The sequence below is a fragment of the Miscanthus floridulus genome, chromosome 15 (assembly GCF_019320115.1).
Source record: "Miscanthus floridulus cultivar M001 chromosome 15, ASM1932011v1, whole genome shotgun sequence".
Lineage (NCBI taxonomy): Eukaryota > Viridiplantae > Streptophyta > Magnoliopsida > Poales > Poaceae > Miscanthus > Miscanthus floridulus.
In genome coordinates this window covers 1,978,928-2,001,412 of record NC_089594.1, presented here as the reverse complement: position 1 = coordinate 2,001,412, position 22,485 = coordinate 1,978,928, and the positions used below count along the sequence as shown (strand labels likewise).

General features: G+C 51.1%; 1 long non-coding RNA gene and 1 pseudogene across 1 annotated transcript; both read left to right on the top strand.

Moving 5' to 3' along the window:
- Positions 1-4,731: 4,731 nt before the first annotated feature.
- On the top strand, positions 4,732-21,490 carry LOC136509047 (uncharacterized). The gene is made up of 9 exons (XR_010772200.1): positions 4,732-4,777; positions 5,250-5,404; positions 5,610-5,672; positions 18,785-18,977; positions 19,092-19,165; positions 19,416-19,762; positions 19,874-20,188; positions 20,343-20,441; positions 20,927-21,490. It is a non-coding gene; the product is annotated as an uncharacterized lncRNA (long non-coding RNA).
- Positions 7,245-18,206, top strand: LOC136508230 (uncharacterized; annotated as a pseudogene).
- Positions 21,491-22,485: the final 995 nt, after the last annotated feature.

The following is a 22,485-nucleotide window of genomic DNA, read 5'->3' as shown; positions in this document are numbered from 1 at the left end:
CTGAAGACTTTCGAGACGACGAGCTGGGCAACGTTGTGGATCTGGTCAAGATCCCCTTCGAGAGCACGTCGCTCTTCATGGGACTTGGCCAGCTCCTTGGCATTCCGGCTGAAGCTCGCCTTGGTCATCTCCAGGTCTCGCTCCAGCGCCTTCACCTTTTCACCCAGCTCTAGAAGAAGGGCGACAAGCTCAGAAATAGGCTGAGGGAAAAATCAACACCACGAGAAAACAAAAAAGGTACGCACCAATGCGAGAGGCCTCAAGGGTGGAGAGATCCTCTGCCTGCCGAGCCACCTGCTCATGCAGCCGGGCACTCGCCTCCTCCATCCCCATCACCTGGCCCCGGAGCGCGAGCACCTCCTGATCCGCCTCCGATCGAGCCCTCTGCTCCACCTCTAGGGCCTTCTGTGCCGAATCCAGGGTGGCCCGCTCCGGCTCAAGGGCCGCCAAGGCCTCTTGAAGCACCGCCTTGGTGTTCGCCAGGGACTCCTGCAGCCCCGCCTCGGTCTCCTCCTAGCGGACCTTCACCGCCTCGAGCCCTTGCTCGGCAGCAGTCGCCCACTCCACCGCACGCTGCCCCTCCACCCGCGCCGCGGCCGCCTTGGCCACCCAGACCTAGGACTTGCGGCAAGCGGACTCCACCCGACGCGCAAGCTCGACCATCCGGGCATGTTCCATCTGGAGGAAGTAAGACTTGCGGGACGACATCTTCCTTATTTCCTGTGAAAAACAAGCATGCTAAAAACAACCGACGAAAGATTCAAAGGGCAAGGACAAAGTACTAGAAACTCACCTCCGTGGTGAGTTGCAGGTCGACCTCAACCAATTGCCGAGCGAATTGAGCCTGCTTCCGGGCGTTCTCGAGCTTCGCGGATAGCTTGGTGAGTTCAGACACCGCGACATGCCCTTGCCCCCCAAAGATATCCCAGAGCTGACACTCCCGGGAATCCTGGAGGACGAACCGCGCCTTCGCTGGGTCCTCAGGGCAGAGCCACTCTAGGTCACCCACCGGCGGCCCGCCGGAGGACCCAGCCTCCGGCTGAACCACCACCAGCTCCCGCGACGACGCCGGTGTGTTCGCCATGACTTCTGCCTCGTCGTCAGATGGGATCTCCACCACATCGGTTGCGCCGACCACCGCCGGGCGTCCCGACTCTGTCTCGGCCGCACTTCCCTCCGGCGCCTCCGGCTCCGATGGCAAGGATAGGTCGTGCAGCCCTCCACCCGGCGAGATAGGGAGCTCGCCCTCCCTCGTCTCTTCCACCACGACCGGTGGAGGAAGGACCGCAAGAGTTACCTCCAACGCAACCCCCGCCGTCGGCACCGGGATCACCGCCAACAACATCACTGCTGCTGTCACCTTATCAGCAGCCGCCCCGGGGGGCACCACCCCTGGGAGGGAAGGCTTCACCGCCGCCACCCTGCTGCCCCCTTCGCTCGCCGAATACGCTGCAGAGTGGGCCTCCAAACCTCCTGCACGGGGGTCGGGGCGATGCTCAACCCTGGCATCCCCCGACTGCTGATGGAAATCATAGGTAAGCCACACTCCAAAAAGACTCAACCGGCAAAAAGATCGAAGAGCAACAAAAGGAAACATACCGGGAGGTGAGCGGCACGACTCTGAAGGCAGGCTCCGACGACGACGGACCTACGGGATGAGGACCGCTCCCAGGCTGCGACCCGCGCCCCCTCACTTCAGACGGGGTCGGAGTCGTCCCGACCGGCTTCTGCCCAGCCTGCGGGTCGCTACGACCTTGGGCTCAGGACTCCCCGACCGGAGCAGCGGGCGGGGCGTCCTCCGACTGTAAGTCACGCATTGACCGGGCACCAGTCTGCCCCTCAGACCGCCCGGACTGCTCGACCGCACCCACGGTAGGCAAGGCCTCCTCCGGCTGCAAGTCTAGCATTGGCACCGGTCCCGTCGCCGCACAAGCGTTGGTCTGCTCTTCGGACCGCCCGGCTCGCTCAGCCGCGACCGCCACAGGCGATGACGGGACCGGCGACACCACCGAGGGGCGCGGCGACCACGTCCGCTTCGCCGCTCGTCCACCAACGGCGTCCGCGCTCGCCGCACGCTTCCTCGACGTAGGAACCTCCGCACACCGCGCGGGCTCCTGCTCCTCACCAGCGGACGTCGCCGTAGGATCGCGACGCTCCGCCGAGGTCACAACGACCTCCTGAGTCTCCTCCTCGTCAGAGAAGACCATGTCGTCCAAATCCGTAGGATCGTCCGACGCGAGTTCCGACTCGACGTCGCTCCTACGTTCCCCGGCCCTCACGCGTCGGGTGACCTCCTTCTTCTTCTCTTCCTTCCGCTGAACCTCCTTGGTCCTTTTCTTCTTCCGGGAGTCTGCCGCCTCCTTCTGGGCGGCCTGCCGGGCCCGGCCCTCCGGCCCCATAGGAAGGTGCGGCCAGGACTTGTACCTCCCAAGCCCCTACGGAACGAGTAAACCGAAATCAAAGAAATGTGAAAAAGCAGAGAAAAAGCACGAACAAAATAAGGGAGCATACCAGTGTGGGCACGATCGAGGCATTGAACGGTATGGGTTTCCCCACGACCGTCTCTCCGGGCCTCAGCTGCAGCACTCGGCCGACGCGACTCCAGATCTCGTCATCCGGCAGCTCCTCCGCCGACGTCGGGTGCGTCCTCTCCACCAACGGCGCAACCCGGCGGTGGTAAAGGGTGTGGAACACTCGCACCCCATCGAGGCCGCGCCTTACGAGCTTTCGGAGCTCCTCCTCCATGGCCTCCGCCTCGTGCCTCTCCGTGCGGGCGCAACCCCATGACCAACTTTTCTGCTTCTCCGGCCTCCCGCCGGTGAACGCTGGAAACGGCGCCTCTATCGGATTCCTAATATAGAACCACTCCCCGTGCCATCTCTGGATTATTGTAAAAACTACTTGTATTCATCATCCTCATAATGGAAAATTTGGTAGTGGACCGTGATGGTCCCGTGGTTTTTTACTCCTCATTTTGAGGAGGTTTTTCCACGTAAAAACATTGTGTCTAAGTGTGCACATCGTGTTGTTTTCTTGAAGCTACTTGTGCTCTTATAATTGTCCTCCATTCTCCACACGAAGTGGAGCTCAAACAAACAAGAGCACTGTCACTAATGCGTTGCAGGCAGGCCCTGATGGAATGTACTAGACAACAGAGTTCAGTATGCTAGACCACAGAGTTCAGTATGCTAGACAACCTCTGAAGATTTCCATAGATTTGCAAGATACAGGTCCGTGAGTGCTGAGAAGCCAACGCCAATTTGTCTCATGTCAACATCAACATATTAATACAGACAGCCCTCGTCCCCGCCCTCCTCACAGGAGCACTGCATTTTGAGTTTCAGTAGGCTGAACTGTCATATTGACAGTTTGAGTTCCAGAAATTCGTGTGGGTTGTATTCATACTTTCTTCTTTCTAGTTATAGTATACAATAATACACAGCTTTCTTGCAATGGACTGTCATACTTTCTTTTCTAGACAAAAAAAAAACCCCGTGGTATTAAGTATTAACATGTTGTAGGCAGCCACAGATGGAAATGGACTGAATTAACTGAAGCATAACATCAAGCAATTTGGGGTCTGTCAGACTTAGACAACAGAGTTCAGTTTGTCAGGCAACACCACCTGCAAGAAGGCTTCCCATTGTTTGTGTTAAAATATAAAACGTCTCAATTTCAAATCTTTCACTGTTATTATTTCGCTTGAAGCGGTTTATTGGTCAAAAGAAGATGTTCTATACGTGTGCCAAGCAAGGTTGCGGCACAGTCTCCAGTCAAGTGCAATCATGAATGTAAAGGTTGAATTTATTCTATCTGAAAACTTCTGTCATCAATTTGGATAATGTTCATGAGAACACTCTGAATGTGAATCTCTGCTCTGTTGTCTACCAACTTTGACACTTTGGCCTCTTCAGACTTGCTGAAGATGTAGAGTTCTGTCAGTCAAGCTGAATTTGCTGAAGAAGATATCTTCGATCCCATATCGCAAGTGCATTGCTGACATTCAGCATTCATTGGAGCAGATAAATCAGGTGCAGTCGACATTCCTATGCTCCCTTCGTCGTCTCCTCCTCGCGCCCGACTCCGGCGTCCTCCCCTAGTGCCGGACCAGCCGACCCACCTACTGAAGCCCAGGCCCCGTTCGTCTGTATCCCGCAGCGAGGAGCGGTGAGGCGCGTGCTCGATATGTTAGGTCGCTTCCCCGCCGCCCTCCGCCTCCCGCACGGTATGCTGCTGGGGAGCAGCGCCCGCCGCGGCCTGTCCGCTATGGCCGGAGCCCGGAGGCGAAGCGGAGGGCTCGACCGGCGATTTCTTCGAGCACATGGAGCGGCTGCGCAACTACGAGCGGTCGGGCGTGCCGCGGCGGCGCCGGCACCGACTCCGACGGCGGCTTCGACCTCAGTCGCATACTCGCATGCGCCCCCGTCTCCGCTGGTTCAGTGACCCCCACACGCACTGCCCGGTGAGGCTCCCGCTCCCTCGTCTCGACGGCTAGTACGGTGAATGCAAGGAGGAGCTAGGAGCCTAGGATGAGCTGAATAGTTGTGCTTGTAGGGAAGGTTCTACTGCTGCGTTCCTGTCCAATATCATGATTCATGAATCATGAGGGATCAAAGGCTACAATGTGGGCAGTTATTCCAGGTGTAATCTTAACTCTCCATCAGCTTCGTCAATCGTTTGCAATTCTTGTGTGGAATCTGTCTTAACTCTCCAATATCATGACAGAAATTTTGTGGTGCCACTACGGTAGGGGACAGGAATACAATGCATCAAAGAGGTATGGAGGAGCAAGATGTAGTCTGTTTTAGGTAGCAAGATGTATCCACAGAAAGTGCCATTCTCTGACTTAGCACTCTCCGATTCGATTATTAGGGATCTGGGTCTTGTTTTCTAACAAATTAGTTTTTAAGATTGTCTTTCACTGTTCATTCTGAGATCTATGTCAAGGTATTCAAGGGTAATATTCTGTTTAGATGGTCTGTAATTGTTCAGTTCCATTGTGTCCACTGTTCGCCTAAACGGTCGTTTAGCCCGTTTAAACACCGTGTAAACGCTACACGGTGGTCCGCCGTTTCCGTTTAATCACCCGTTTACCCCGTTTAATTGGCCGTTTAGCCCGTTTAATGGGACGTTTTGCCCGAATAATGGCTAAACGGTAGGTGACCGACTGTTTACCGTTTAGCGTTTAGGAAAACACTGATTGTGTCTCACTGGCTTTTAACACTGCTAAAATTCTGTCTTCTATGCAGTCCTCGTCTTCTAACAATTAATACATGAATGGATTTCTGTTGGAAATGATGGAGGCCCTGTCCCAGTTGGACTGTTGAGTGATCTTTTTTATTAGGCTAAGGGAGCTAATGATGAATCAATTGAATCAGAAAATGGACCCCTGACACATTTTGAGGTAGTTTTTTTATTCAAAATTTAGCCTACCTTTTTTCTTCCGATGGTAAAATTTTGACTGTTTCATTACACATGCAAATGGTAACTGCAAACAACTGATGGAATTCTGTGGTGGATCCAATACTCCTGGCATTGATCTGTTTCATGTTTTGTCTCTCATCAAATTATTATCATGACTTTTCATAATTATCTGCATGCTTTCTCAGGTTTTCACCGGTCTTGGGTTTCTTATATTCTCACAAGAAAACGTTGACACTGCCATCATTGAAGTAAGTTATGGAACATCTATTACTGCCTTATATGACCTCTCAAGTTTTGTGCTCTTTGCTGTAAATGTCAAGGCTGGAGTAGGAAGTATGCAGTTGATATCACTGAAAGAGAAAATTTTCTTCTATGAGTTCTTTGCATGGTTAGGCAGTCTTTGACATGGACCCTTTCAAAATGATGACCCGTTGCTAACTGACGTGGTAGTCAACTGATTCTGCCAGATAGTGTCTAAGTTGAGGAGATACATAGGGTGTTCTCTAGACTGAATTGTCCTTCCAAATTTGAAATACGGATTCAAACTTATATTATGCTGAAGAGAAGTTGCTAGAGTGCATCGCTATGAATAATAGAATAGGCAACTGCTGCGTTTTGACATTGTAGGCCAAATGGCTAGCATGCAAAAGCACAGGAGATACAAGACTGAATGAAATAGTGCTAGTAATAAGTGTCAAAGGTCGTGTTCTGCTAGCATTTCCAGTGACTGCTTTCTGGATGGATCTCGCTATAATATAAAATAAAATGAACATAAGAGCAATAAAATAGGTCCAGTTTGTCTTGAAGGCAAAGGACCCTGCTTTTCAAAGTAGATTCACATCACAGTATCAGCTGACCAACGCTGACTCTCAAGAACACTGAACCTGAATTTTCAGAGTCAAGCTATGTAAAACACACTGAATTTGAAGCTCTGTTGTCTACCAAACTTGGACACTTGGCCTCTTCAGAGTTCAGACCGCAGAAATGAAACGGTGTGGAATTTGCTCAAGATGTCTTCGATCCCAACTTGCATGCATAATGGAGGTCCATCTACTGGGCTCGCGTACGTGAGGTTAGGTTGGCCGCCGGCGCCCAGCGCTAGGGCCCTAGGGGAGAGGTAGGTTGGATGCGGCATTCACGGGCCGGATCGGCGAGCTACAGCCTATACGTGCAGGGGGCAGGGCAGAGCTTCCCTCCATCATGGCTCCACTAGTGCGTGGTGGGGTGCGTTGCCCCTGCTGCCCGGTTTAGAGAATATAGATAATTTCAAGGCAACAATGATTGAACAAACAGGGAAGGAGTCGTTGCTTTCTCTCGTTGGAGCACCATGAGAAAGTGCCTTTGCATTGAAACCGAGAAATCAACAAGTGCAGCAGTAAGGACAATAATTGAACAAACAGGGAAAGGAAACAGTAATTGAACAAACAGGGAAGAAAGTTGAAACATATCTAGCTTCACATCCAAACCTGACGAATCCAATCATCATGTTCCCTGAGTAAACCACACACACGCTTATATTCACATCTCCAACAACCACCCAACCCTGGCACAAGTTGCTTGCCCAGAGTTCTCTCTCGCATTCCTCTTAGAGAGTAACACTGAACATTCACACTTCGCATCTTCGCCACTGAAACTCCTTGGTGCAGCTGCAGCCACTCCAACTCCGTGCTCTGCGTAGGTAAGCCATACGTTCTGCATCTTGCTTCACCTTTTGCTGAACATACAGAGAGCCAATGGCAGTACATAACCACGAGTCCACGACTAATAAGCAGGTTCTGATCGGCAGCATCTTCTGTCACCCAGCACCTTTTCAAGCGAGGATGGAGATCACCATCAGCGCGGCACGCTGGGCAGTGTCCAGGGCACTGAGGCCCGTCTCGGATGGCCTGCTGGAGTCGTGGGCAGCCTCTTCGAAGCTGGGCCCCAACATACGCGCCCTCAAGCTGGAACTCCTGTACGCGCAAGGGATGCTGGACAATGCCCGTGGCCACGATGCCCAGAGCCCAGCACTGGGGCAGCTCTTGCAGGAGCTCCGTCACCAAGCGTATGACGCCGACAACTTGCTGGACGAGCTGGAGTACTTCCGCATCCAAGACGAGCTCGACGGAACCTATGAGACCACCGATGTTGATGCCCGAGGCCTCGTCGGAGGCCTCGTCCTTAACGGCTGCCACACGGCCGGGGCCGTCCTTAGTAAGCTCAAGCTCCCCTCATGCTCGTGTGCTTTTGTGGCGTGCCAGCATCGTAGAAAGCCAAAACTCAAGTTTGACCAGGTGGCAATCTCCAAAAGGATGGTGGAAATAGTTGAACAGCTTAAGCCGTTATGTGCCAAGGTCTCAACAATTCTTGATCTCGAGCTGCAGCAAACCATAGCCTCCACCAGCACCTCAGCCCAACAAGGCACTGCTTTCAACCAAACCAACAGAAACGACCCCACAGATTATAGAGCCAAAGTTATATGGGAGGGATAAACTGAAAAAGGATGTCATAGATGGAATAACATCTAAATATTAAACGGCACCCGCACGGCCCCCGCGTCGCTCTCTCCAGGGCGACTCGGGCGGCGCCGCTCCTCCACACGCCTCCGAGCCCCCTCACGCTTCCATCCCCGGCCGCCGCCGGAGCTCGACGCCGGCAGGCCGGCCGAAGGCAGGGATGGCGGCGGCTAGGTCTTCCCCCCCTTCTCCTCCCTCCTCTCTCTCTCCCGGAGGTGCTCCCAATGGATTCTGGCCATGGCGGAGGTCTGCTTGGGGTGGCGGCCGGCGGCGGGATTCCGGCCTGCCATGCCCGGATCCGGCGTCCCCTAGGCTGGATCTGGCTTGCCGGCACGCAGATCCGTGGTGCGGTGGCAGGAGGCAGCTGCGGCGGCGTGGTGGTGCGGTGGCGGGGCTGTGGTGCAGCGGCAGCGCTGCGGCGGCGCGGGAGCCACGCGGCTGCTCCGGTGGCCCAGCTGCTCTGGTGGCAGTGGCTCTTGGAGCTGCGGGCAGCTTCAAGGCCGGACCGACGCGACTACGGCGGTGGCTACCTCCGGGCTGCCAGTGGGCTGATCCGCTGCCTCCTCACCAGGTGCGCCCGGCGTCAGCGTGCAGCGGCCGCGAGGTGCCCGACGTCGGCGGGCATGGCTGCAGGGTGCTCGGTGCTGGCATACGAGGCCAGATCTGGACTCCAGGTGGCCGGTTCGGCTTCGGGGCCGGCGGCGGGCGGTGCCTGCGGTCGTGGTCAAGATGGAGGCGGCGGCGGCGGCATGGGGCACCGGGTTTGGGGCCTGGTGTCCGGATCCGGCGGTCCCAGGGCAGGGGGCGGCGCCCGAGATGGTGGGGCACACGCCCTGTTGCGGCTGGCGGCGAGGTCGGCTGCGACATCGGCGGGTGCCTGGGCCGACGAAGATGGTCTGTGGCGGCCTCGTCGTGCGGCACTGGGACGCGAGCGGTGGAGCCAGGTCCGGCTATGCGTGGCCCGGACGGAGGGGGTGACGGTCGACGCAGCTGTGCGGCTGCTGCGTGCAGCCGGCGCGTCGATGCCCCTCTGAAGGGGCTTCCATGGAGCGGCGGGACAGCGACGATGGCGGTGTTGGCTGGCAGGGGGTCCGGTTCGTGACCCGGCGTTCATGCTAGAGGGTTCTTGGGCGAAAGCCTTGGCGACGGCGACGTCATTGGGCGCCGCTTCCCTGTTGGGGGCGTCATGTTCCCCTCTAGCATGTCATCCAAGGGTGAAAACCCGGTCCACTTTGGACGTGCGACGGTGGCGCCATCGGCGTCGCTCCCTTCCTGAAGGCGTCGCATCTGGATTATCGCCGCGGCCTCGATGCGAGGCATGGGTTTGCGACTGGAAGTCGGAGCTGCTCTTCGTGGGTTGAGCTTGGCAACGATGACCGGTGGCGGTCGTTCCTTTGGACCCGGCGGGAGGTGACTAGTGGGTGGCCTGCCATGGGAGGTCCAAGCTGCTAGCAGCTTTGCTTCCATGCTCGGCAACGATGATTCATGGCAGTGTGTCGTGTTTGTGCTCAATCGCGTCGCGTGGGGTGGTTAGCCCCTCGGGTGCCATTTTGGCTACTCGGTTGGCTAACCTTCTTGTACATTATTACTTTCTTTCGTCTTAATTGAGCGGCAGAGCTCCTGCCTTATGTTTCAAAAAAAAATGATCTCACTGTGCTCTCAATAGTTGGTCCAGGGGGTCTTGGGAAGACAACATTCACACAACACATAAATGAAGACGTGAAGAGCCACTTCCATGTCCGGGTATGGGTATGCGTCTCTTAAAATTTCAGTGCAAGTAGGTTGGCACAAGAAATTGTAAATCAAATCCCTAATCTTGACAATGAAAAGGGGAATGAAAGTGTTGAAGATCTGATTGAAAAAAGGTTGCAGTCCAAGTGGTTCTTGCTTGTTTTGGATGACAGGTGGACAGATCACGAAAATGAATGGATAAAACTGCTAGCCCCATTTAAGAAAGTACAAACAAAATGTAACATGGTTATAGTCACAACAAGAATTCCGAAGGTGGCACAAATGGTTACAACAATAGGCTATCCAATAAGATTGGAACGCCTAAGTGATGAAGAATGCATGTGTTTCTTCCAAGCATGTGTGTTTGGTGACCAACAAGCATGGGAAGGGCATACTAGTTTGCATGATGTTGGGTGCAACATAGTGAAGAGATTGAAAGGTTTCCCTCTTGCAGTAAAAACCGTTGGTAGATTACTAAGAAATGAACTTACCCTGGAACATTGGAGAAGAGTACTTGAGAGTAAGAATGGGAATATCAGGTCAGTGAGGATGATATAATGTCAGCATTAAAGCTTAGCTATAACTATCTTCCTTTTCATCTACAACAATGTTTTTCCCATTGTGCCTTGTTCCTAGAAGATTATGAATTTGGAAGGGAAAAGTTAATCCACTTGTGGATAGGACTAGGGTTGTTAGGCCCTGATGATCAAAACGAGAGAATTGAAGATATTGGACTAGGTTATTTAAGCAACTTGGTTAGTCACGGCTTCTTCCAGGAGGAAAAAGAGAGGATGGGCACACTTATTATGTTATACATGATCTACTCCATGACTTGGCAAGAAATGTTTAAGCACATGAATGTCTTAGCATACTAAGGTCTAATGTGTGGTCAATACAAATCCCTGCTTCTATACGTCACATGTCCATCATCATAAATAATGCAGATGTCCAGGACAAAACAAACTTTGAAAACCATAAGAGAGGCCTTGGTGCACTTAGTAAAAGATTGAAAGCTGGAAACCTGCGTACTCTAATGTTATTCGGAGATCAGCATGGAAGCTTTTGCAAAATATTTAGTAATATGTTTCGGGAAGCAAAAGCTCTTCGTGTCATTTTCTTATCTGGAGCATATCATAATGTGGAGGTTCTGTTGCCTTGTTTTACACAACTTGTCCATCTTCGTTACTTAAGGATCAAGGGTTATGTATTAAATAATAGAAGTCTATTTGACAGTATATCCAGATTTTATAACTTGTTGATCCTAGATGTAAAAGAATGCTACACTTTTAGTTATACAGATACAAAAGAGATCTACAATTCTACAAGAGTTATGAGCAACCTAGTGAAAATTCGTCATTTTTGTAGAGAGACAGAGAGATAGGGAAACACCTCACACCCTCTTAGGGGGGTGACCTTTCATATATATATAGCCCAATGGGCTGGGGTACAATATGTCCAGATACAACGTATACATGACTAGACTATACATGTCTAATACCCACCCGCAGTCACAGCGGGAGGATCTCGGACACAAAGACTGGACCTAAAGTCAATAAACAACTGTACAGGTAAGCCCTTGGTCATGATGTCCGCGAACTGATGAGTCGACGGGACATGGAGCACCCGAACCTGTCCCAAAGCAACCTGGTCGCGGACGAAGTGAATGTCGATCTCGATGTGCTTCGTGCGACGATGGTGGACAGGATTAGCGGTCATATAGACGGCGCTAACATTGTCACAGTACACGACGGTCGCAGAGGCAATGGGCGTGTGGAGCTCCTGGAGAAGCTGGCATAGCCAACAGCACTCGGCCACGGCATGGACAACCGTCAGCACTGGAGCGGGAGACGGTCGTCTGGCGCTTGGAGGACCAAGAGACCAGGTTGTCGCCGAGGAAAACACAGTAACCGGATGTACAACGCCTGGAGTCCGGACAACCTGCCTAGTCCGCGTCAGAGTATGCGGTGAGGGAGTCAACCGGCCCGGAGCTGAGGTGGAGACCGGTGGACAGAGTACCCTTCACGTAGCGCAGGATGCGCTTGATCAACGCGAGATGGGGCTCGCGGGGATCGTGCATGAAGAGGCACACCTGCTGGACCGCGTAGGCGAGCTCGGGACGGGTGATCGTCAGGTACTGTAGGGCGTCGGCGAGACTTCGGTACTGTGACGGATCGGCGACCAGAGCGCCGTCGGTGGCGGAGAGCTTGGCACGAGTGTCAACTGGTGTGGATGTAGAGTGACACTCGGCCATGCTCGCCTGTTGTAGAAGGTCCACAGCGTACTGGTGGCGCTGGGAGAGGAAGAGCCCCTGTGGCGAGCGCGTGACGGCGATGCCGAGGAAGTGGTGCAGGTCGCCGAGGTCTGTCATGGCGAACTCGAGTGGAGACACGCCATGATGCGCTGCAGGAGGGCAGTCGAAGACGCTGTAAGGATGATGTCGTCGACGTACAGGAGCAGGTAGGCGGTGGCGTCCCCCTCTTTGAGCACAAAGAGAGACGTGTCGGAGACGGACGCGACGAAGCCGAGGAGCCTGAGGTAGGCGGCAAACCGCTGGTACGAGGCTCGAGGAGCCTGTTTTAGGCCATACAGAGAGCGCTGCAGAAGATAAACATCGTCAGGGCGAGTGGGGTCGATGAAGGCTGGAGGCTGTTGGTAGTACACGGTCTCCACCAGATGACCGTGGAGGAAAGCATTCTTCACGTCAAGCTGGTGGATCGGCCAGGAGCGCTAAGCAGCGAGGCTGAGGACGACGCGGATCGTGGCCGGCTTGACGACGGGGCTGAACGTCTTGTCATAGTCGACGCCGTGGCGCTGGGAGAAGCCGCGAACGACCCAACGTGCCTTGTGGCGGGCAAGGGAACCGTCCGAGTGGAATTTGTGTTTGAAAATCCACTTGCCCGTCACAACATTGGCGCCGGGAGATAGAGGAACGATGCGCCAGGTCCCGTTATCAACGAGCGCCTTGTACTCGTCGGCCATGGCAGCCCTCCACTGAGGGTCGGCCAAGGCTGGTAGTTCGCCGGCACCGGCGAGACGACGGAGTGAGTGGCGGAGAAGCCGTAGCGCTGCGCCGGACGAAGAGTTCCGGTTTGTGACCGGGTGACCATCCGGGAGGCCAGTGGCGCAGGTGCTGGTGTAGGAGCCGGCACGACCGGCGCCGGAGCAGGCTGCACGGGTGGTGGGGGTGCAGGCTGCTCGGCAGCTGGCGGTGGCGCAGACTGCTCCGTTGCTGGCGCCGGCACAGGTGCCCGGGGACACCGACTGTACGACAGGTGGAAGTCCGGGGCTGGTGGAGCAGGAGCAGCCACTGGTACAGGAGCAGGAGCGGCAGCCACCACAGGCCCGCGGAGAAGAATCGCGGGGTCGTCCGCCAGCTCCTCCAGGACCACCTGAGATGGTCGCGGTCGCTCAGCGTCGGCAGGCGACGGAGCGACCGCAGGGATGCGCGTCGGCACAGTACCTGCAAACAAGAAATCCAGGTCGTTGGGCGAGGACCCGGAAGTGTGAAGTCCGAAGGGAAAACACGTCTCGTCAAAAACAACATGGCGCGAGATGATGATGCGCCGGGTCGACAGATCGAGACAACGGTACCCCTTGTGTGATGAGGGATAGCCAAGAAAGACACAAGCTGTAGAACGAGGGGCGAGCTTGTGGCGAACCGTGGCGGTCAAGTTTGGGTAGCGGAGACACCCAAAAACACGAGGGTGGGAGTAATCAGGTGTCTTGTTGTAAAGTAGAGCATATGGGATGGCATTGCGAACGGCGGAGCACGGGCGCCGGTTCAGCAGGTGTGTCGCTGTGGCGAGCGCCTCAACCCAATAGGGTGCAGGCAGGTGTGCATTAATGAGCATAGTGTGGCTGATGTTGTTCAGTGTGCGAAGAATGTGTTCGGCCTTGCTGTTTTGTGGAGAAGTGTAGGGATACGAGAGGTGTAAATGAATACCACGGGAGGCAAATAAAGTCTGGAGGGTATTGTTTACGAACTCGGTGCCGTTATTGGCCTGGAAGGCTTTGATGGCGAGGTTGAACTGTGTGGAGACATAAGTGCAAAAATTGGTAATGTGGGCTGCTACCTCAGATTTGCGAACGAGGGGTTAAAGTCCAGCAAAAATGCATAAATCATCGAGCAAAACGAGGTAGTATTGATAACTCAAGATACTAGCAACGGGGGATGTCCACACATCACAATGAACAAGTTCAAAAGGCATAGAGCTAAATAAACTGGAATTTGAAAAAGGAAGCCGCACATGTTTGCCAAGCTGACACGAATGACATAGAGTATGCTCTAATTTATTACAACTGATGGAGGCACTATGGTGAAGAATGTCGAGGCTGGTGGAGCTGGGATGACCAAGACGGTGATGCCAGAGGTCGGTGGAGATGGCGAGGCTTGCGTGTGGAGGGGCGGATGCAGTGGGGATGGTGTAAAGGGCGCCAGCACTATTGCAGCGAAGCATCACGCGCCGGGTCGGGATATCCTTGATAGAAAAACCAAGAGCGTCAAATTCGATAGAACAGTTGTTGTCCCTAGTGAACTGACGAACTGAGATCAAGTTGTGCCCTAGTTTTGGAACAACTAAAACATTATGAAGAGGAAAATTTGACACTGGTGTTTGAAGGATAGACTCGCCACGACAGGTAATAGGAAGATTTTGACCATTGCCAACGGTAATGAAGGAGTGAGAGGAAGGATGGCTGGAAAAAAGTATACCATCCGAGGAGCTCATGTGAGAGGAAGCACCGGAGTCCAACAACCAGGGATGCTGATCCTAGAGATTCATCTGGTTCAGCGCGGCGACGAGGCCAGCCTGGTTCCACATGGGAGCCGGCTGGGAGACCTAGAGCGGCGCAAAGGACGTGGGTGGCTGCACCGGCGCGAAGGCCGTGTGAGCCTGAGGGGGTGCGCCGAGGACCCCAGAACGCTAGGTGTTGTGGCCCTACTGGACCCTGGGAGGACCCTGGGGTGCCCACGGGTTGTAGCAGAACCAGGGGCCCATGGGTGCAGCCTGCTGGGGAGCACCAGTAGCACCACCGCGCTGCTGTGGAGGGCCGCCATTCCAGCCCTTCTTGCCCTTGCCTTTGCCCTTGCTGCCGCCACCACCCTTTGTGTGCCGCTGCCGTAGCCGGTGGTGTGGCTGCTGTGTCCCCTGGAGGAGGCCCCGGCATTGGTGGAGCGACAGTCGCCTGGACTGGTGCAGCCAGAGCTGGCCGCGGCGAGGAGGGCGGTGTTGACGACGGTCTTCTCGTCGTTGGCCAGGCGGATCTCCTTGAGGACCAGCATGTCATGAGCCCTGGCAAACGAGGGAAGGATAGTGGAGTTGCTGATGTCGTCGGTGGTGTTGGAGAAGCGAGGGTTCAGGCCGCGCAGGAGGGCGAGGATGAGCTGCGAGTCCTCCACATGATGACCGACGTCGCGGAGGGCAGCGGCCTTGGTCTTCAGGCGCTGGCAGTACGCCAAGACGGTGGAGTCGTCCTGCATCATGGAGTGAAACTCGTTGAGGAAGATGGCGCGCGGCTCCTTGTTGGCACGGAAGATGTCCTCGATTGCCACCTAGAGGCCGCGGGCGTTCAGATCGGGCTCGTCCATGGCGAGATCAAGGACGGAGTCGTCGACGGAGCCGAGGATCCAGCTGCGGACGCAACACTCCGCGGCATCCCACTAGGGGTCATCGGGTTGAGGAGGAGCAGAGCCGTCGATGTGCGAGTGCAGCCGAATTTGCCGCACAGCGACTTGTTGAAGAACGCCCACTTGGAGTAGTTGGAGTTCAATTCCAACGTGATCGGGACGTGGGATTTGACGTTGACTGTGGCATAGTGATGGGCCACGATCGGTGGTGGAGCGGGCCCGGCGCCGAGGGCACCCATGGTGCTAGCACCAGTGGCCGGTAGGGTGCCATTCCCGGTGGCCGGCATGGAGCGCTGAGAGTCACCGGCGTGGTGGACATCAGGAAGGAAGGGGAAGCCCCTGGGGTGGGTGGATGCGACGTGAAGAGGTCACGCGCGGGGAGGTGGGCGGCGGCTACGGGAGAGGACCGATACCGATCGGTTTCGATCGGGATCGGGAGAGGGAGCGGAAGTGGTAAGTTAGGATCTAATTGATGTAGATACCATGTAGAGAGACAGAGAGATAGGGAAACACCTCACACCCTCTTAGGGGGGGTGACCTTTCATATTTTTATAGCCCAATGGGCTGGGGTACAACATGTCCAGATACAACGTATACAGGACTAGTCTATACATGTCTAATAATTTCCTTGTGCCAAATAATTCTTATCATGGTGGAATTTTTGAGGTTGGGAAACTTAAATCTATACAAGAGCTAAGGAGATTTGAGGTCAAAAGAGAAAAACATGGTTTTGAATTGAACCAATTAGGGAAATTAGTACAGCTCCAAGGGTCACTGAAGATTTGTAATCTTGAAAAGGTTGGTGGTACAAGAGAACTGGAAGAATTAAAATTAGTCCATTTGCAACACTTAAATCGATTAATATTAGGATGGGACAAAAATCGATCTGATAGGGATCCAAAAAAGGAGCAAGATGTTCTTGAATGCCTGGAAGCACACAGTAATCTTCAAGAAGTGTGCATTAGACGACATGGAGGTTACACATACCCTACTTGGCTATGTACAGACCACTCTGCTAAGAATTTGGAATGCCTTTGTCTCAAAGATGTAGCCTGGAAAAGTCTTCCACCTCTACTAGGAGAGTTGTTGACGGTTGGCGAAGAGCGACCAAGCAGGCCAAATCTTTCAGAATCTAAAAAGGCTAAAACTTGTCAACATAGCAACTCTGAAAAAATGGAGTGCACATAGCCCTTTCTCTAAGCTAGAGGTACTCATTGTTAAAGATTGTTCTGAACTTACAGAACTACCATTTCCGCACATGTTTCCCATCCTACAGCAGATCTATATTTCAGATTGTGTGAAACTAGTTTCAGTGCCACCAATTCCTTGGAGTCGTTCTCTGTCCAAAGCTAGACTGTGGTGAGTGGGTGCAAAAATTCAGGACATATATTACAGGAAAAATGAACAGAAATCGAGTGTACAGTTCAAAAAAGATGCTCTTGATTATGAACTCTAGAATGTATTGGCCTTCAGTAATCTGAGTGAAATAAAGGAGTTCAGGATCAGTGAATGCCCACCTGTGCCTCTACGTCACCTGCAACTGCTGAATTCTCTGAAGACCCTGCAGATAAGTCACTGTAGTAGTGTCTTGTGGCCGGTTGAATGTGAGAATGATTCCCAATTCAAGTTTCCAGTCGAACAGCTCAAGGTATCTTGTTGTATTGCCACTGGGAAGGAATTGGGACAGCTGATCTCTTATTTCCCTAACCTCTCAACGTTGGAACTAGAGGAGTGTGATAACAAGCAGGCAGGAGGAGCAGAGGAAACAGAAGCAGCTGGAGGAGGACAGCTGCAGTTGCCCCTCCAATTAAAGGAGTTGCTCCAAAATCAGAGCTCCCTTCGATCACTGACTATAAGGGATTGCCCCATGCTTCTATCCTCTAGTTTGGTCCCCTCTTTTGATTGCCCTTTCCCGACCTCACTGCAGTCCCTCGATCTTCTTGGTGTGGAGGATCAAATAAGGTGTGAAGGATCATCGCTTGCTGCTCTCACAAATCTGACCAGATTGTTCCTATGGAATTGTGGGGGTCTAAGATCCGAGGACCTATGGCATCTCCTCGCCCAGGGTCGTCTCAAGGAATTACTAATATGGGGGGCGCACAACTTACTTGATGTCCCAGAGCCTTCACGGATGTGTGGACAAGATCTTCCCAAACATGGCTCCATGCTGCAGGCGCTCGAAACGGATGGGGAAGCAGGAGGCACCGTTGCTGTGCCCATCGGTGCCCACTTCGCTTCCTCTCTCACTGAGCTAGCGCTTGGTGGGAATGACGACATGGAGCACTTGACAAAGGAGCAATCAGAGGCCCTGCAGATGCTCACCTCCCTCCAGGTTCTTCGAATTCATGCTTACTCTAGTCTGCAGTCCCTGCCAGAAGGGTTAAGTGGGCTTCCCAACCTCAAGAGATTAGAGATCTGGGACTGTGACTCCTTCCGGTCGCTACCCAAGGGTGGCCTTCCAAGTTCACTGGTGGAATTACATATCTCGAACTGTAATGGCATCCAGTCGCTTCCCAAGGGCACCCTCCCAAGTTCAGTGACAGAACTATGAATATTTATTTGCAGTGCCTTCCAATCGCTACCAAAGGGAAGCCTTCCAAGTTCACTAAAGATATTATCGATCTGCTCCTGTTCTGCTATCAGGTCGCTGCATGAGGGCAGCCTCCCGAGTTCGCTTCAAGTGTTAGATGTCACTCGTAGCAATGAAAAGCTACAGAGGCAGTGCCAGAAGCTGCAAGGAACAATACTGATAGCAAGGTAACAAACACTTCCTTTTTTTGGACTATTTTTCACCAAAAAAGTTCCACCTAAGGATCACCCATGTTCGTTGCTGAATGTGAAGTAGCTCAAATTTCGTTTGGTACCCCTCTTTACCAAGTTATACCGATAGTGTGCAGGGATGGATACATTCTCTTCTACTAGGACGACATGACAAGCCCTCCTCCTGACACCTGGTCCATTCCATTGTAGGAATCTTGTTCTTGTTTTTGTTTAGCAACATTAGAGAAAAGTTACTCTTTTTCTTGAGTGTTTCTAAAAGATTTTTGTTCAGTTTTATAATAGTATCCTTGCATAAGATCTGACAGTATATGACAATTAGACTGAACATGCAGGTCCTTATTCAGTTAATGTTGTTGATGTTTCACCCAGACTGCTTGATTCTCAGATTTATTTCTTTTAGAGACATTTTAATATTGAGTTGTGTGCTAAGTAATGTCTACCTCAGATGTTGCAGTATGGCTTCGATCTTGTCACGTCGCACTGTATGCAAGGGACAACAGTATTAGGAAACACCCCTCTTCCAGTTTACTCTTATTTAGTTTCCTCCATCCTTTCCAAACATTAGAATTTGTGCTGGAATTTTGATCTTAAATTATTCATTTGCTCATATATGAATTTCTTAGAATACATGGTCCAAATGAGGATACTATGATTGAGTTTGTTTTTCCCATCTTGGTTTCGGTCCTAGACAACATGTAACCTGGATATCAAACATTTTTTTTGTCAGGTTGTGATGGGCGGACCATTTTCAGCAGACATTGAGCAAATTATTCATGACAGGGCATTCTTGACGCTATCTCCCATTGTATCTGCTTGTGCTCCTGGCATCAAGAGCTTTACAAAATGCATAGGTTGGGATAATGGAAAGCTGTATCAACGCTGTTACATCAGCATCAAGATTTCAAATGGTGTACCATTGGGTGAGTTACATCGCGAACCTCACCAACTGCTTCATCTGAATTTGATAGGCTCCCATCTGTTTTTCAAATCTTCTAACTGATCAGTCCAATGAATTGCATGACTTGAGCCTCCAGCTGCTGGGAGGTCATCGGCGTCAGAACGCTGTCACAGCCAGCTGCTTGCGCAGCTCTCTGTCCCCGTAGTCAAGGTAACAATACTTCTGACACAATTCCAACACAATTTGCTGACAGTCCATTCATCTAGTTTCATTGAAGTGACCTTTCTCCAGTGTTAATAGCATGTAAATTTTGTTTCCTTACTTGACCTTTCTCCAATATTAGAAGGCTGAACGTTTGACCCTGTCTCTCTCCCTCTGGTTCTCCTTTCATTTGTCTGTCCTTTGTTTATCACACGCATTCACTAATGCATTTTTCCTCCTATCACATGGCTTTGGTAAGTTAAGGATGGGATATCTTCGACGCTTCGGTCCAAGCCGGCTTAGAGGATCGGAGTCCTAACTTCCTGGGAGGGGCCAATTTCTCACAGCAGAGGAAGCCTTGGTGTTCGGGCTCGATGGAGCATCCACCGTACTCATCAATGGAGCTTAACCTCTGCTATAACATACTATTGACATCCCTCCCCTTGTTAGTAGCGTCAGTCGCTGATGCTTGAACTATGTCCCAGGCTCCCAGCACATATAGAGGCATCTGCAAAGGTCTTATCAGAAACGATAGAAACTGTCAGGCCCTGCCCTGAATGGCTAATGAAAAGGAGCATCTTGCGTTTGCTGAGCAGCTTCTCTCAGGTGCTATGACTACTCATCCCTTGCTGAGCATTTGAAATCCAGGCAGGCAGGCGCATGAGTGAAAGCTATTACTGAAATTGATACCACATTATTTTCTGAAACTTGATGCAGGCCGAATGCCTGACGTCGTGCTACCGATGGAGGCGAGCATTGCATCCCTGGAGGAACCTCCCGCATGACGCCGGCCTCGTCCCTGAAAAAAGTATAGATAGCCGCACCACGCGACCTAGGCATCGAGTACGTGGACATCGGCAGAGCGTGTTGATGATCTGTTGGACTGGCAGGTCCATCGTGGAGTTCCAGAAGAAAGCCCATGGCGATCGGGTGCCAAGACGCGGCTAGCAGCGAGAAGCTATGGAGGCAATGCCAGAAGCTACATGGGACAATACTGTTATACCAATAGTTAAATTTGGAGATTAATACAAGGTAACAAACACTTTACTTTTGGCAAAACTTGTTCCACATAAGGAGCACCCATGTTCATTACTAAATCTGAAGTAGTTCAAAATTTGTTTGGTACCCCTCCTTACCAGGTCACATTATCTGATCAATCACATTTTTCCTTACCAACTGTGTGCAGGGTTCTTCTTGGATACTCATTCTCTTCTACTAGGCCCTTATAATCTGCCCAGGATGTATCCATACTTCTGAGGCCTCAAGTAACGAAGATTTGAAACAAGTATGTACACACATAATCACATACATATGATGGTAGCTTGTTTCATTATTAGATATATCTGGTCGCTGTCCCCTTTATGACCTTTTATTTAAATAGCCATGTCCTTCCAATATTACTGTACATAATTATACAAATATATCTTAATGTTGGAACCCTCTATGAAACATACTGCTTTTCTCGTAATACAAAATAAAACATTTAAAAAGTTTTACTGTTAACAAAAAACTAATAGCTGCATAGGCTCTTTTCTGATTTTTTTTCTGTTAAGAATCTAATTTCCTTTTGGAACACTCATAACTGAATTCGTACTGTTCAATAATATTTGAAGATAATAAAAATATAGATAGTTTACAATTTCTGAAAATGCATAGTATTTGCATCTCCGGCATGCCGGTGACATTAGGATACATAGAGATGAATATTGTGTGTCCATGACATTATGCAACATAAGTGACTTCATTTATTCAATTTGTCTTCTGTTTTAGGAAAGGGACTGTTCTGAAGTCTGAACTATGGATGTTCTTTGTACCAAAGTGAGTAGCAATGCTGCAACTGGGAGAAGTGCAGTCATTTCATACATCCATTGCAGCAGCATCAGTGAACCTAGAACTGGCATGGTGGTAAATCATGTTCAAGATACTGGGATTCAAAAGGGAGAAAAACACCTTTAGATGCCACCTTGCTCAAAAGATAGAGTTTAAAAGTTCAGTAAAAAAATGTTTTGCTTGATCTGCAGCTGTGGGAAAACTAGTATGTCAGTGCTAGAAGAACATCAAGTTTGAGAGAGATTTTATTAGTTTGGGTTGCCATTATTTAGCAGTGTGCAAAATGGATTGGCTGCTTCAGGTTGTCAGATTCAGCAACGTGACCTTTTCTTGGTGAAGTGGTTAACCCCTGTTAGCTCTTGATTACTTTTGTGGTTATGTTTGGTCATGCAAGGGCTGTACAATGATGGTTTTCAGCTTCTGTTATTATCTCTAGATACTGTAAAGATTACTTGTATCGATCATCCTCACAACAACAAGATTACTTGTATCGATCATCCTCACATAATGGAAAATTTGGCAGTGGACCGTGATGGTCCCGTGGTTTTTTACTCCTCATTTTGAGGAGTTTTTTCCACGTAAAAGCATTGTGTCAAAGTGTGCACATTGTGTTGTTCTCTTAAACCTAGTTGCTCTTATAATTGTCGCCCACCATTCTCTACAGGAAGTGGGGCTCAAACAAACAAGAGCACTGTCACTAATGCGTTGCAGGCAGGCCCCAATGGAATGTACTTCACATAACTTAAGCCCGAAGATTTGGAGTAATTTGGGATTTGGCAGGCTTGGCATCAGTAGACCACATAGTTCAGTATGCCTGGCAACCCCTGAAGATTTTCCATAGATTTGCAAGATAAAGGTCCGTGAGTGATGAGAAGCCATCACCAATTTATCTCATGTCAACAGCAACATATTAATACAGACAGCCCTCGTCGCCGCCCTCCCTCACAGGAACACTGCATTTTGAATTTCAGTAGGCTGAACTGTCATATTGACAGTTTGAGTTCCTGAAATTCGTGTGGGTTGTATTCATATACTTTCTTTTCTTCTACTTAGTATACAATAATACATAGCTATCTTGCACGCTAGACAAAAAGAACCCGTGGTATTAAGGATTAACATGTTGCAGGCTGCCACAGATGGAAATGTACTGAATTAACTGAAGCATAACATCAAGCAATTTGGGGTCTGTCAGACTTAAGACAACAGAGTTCAGTTTGTCAGGCAACACTTCCTGCAAGGCTTCCCATTGTTTTTGTTAAAATAAAACGTTTAAATTTCAAATCTTTCACCGTTATTATTTTGTTTGAAGCAGTTACAGTTTATTGGTCAAAAGAAAATGTGCTAGACGTGTGCCAAGCAAGGTTGCAGCATAGTCTCCAGTCAAATGCAATCATGAATGTAAACGTTGAATTTTTTCTATCTGAACTTTTGTTATCAATGTTGAACACTCTGACTGTATTGTCTACCAACTTCGACACCTGCCTCTTCAGACTTGCTGA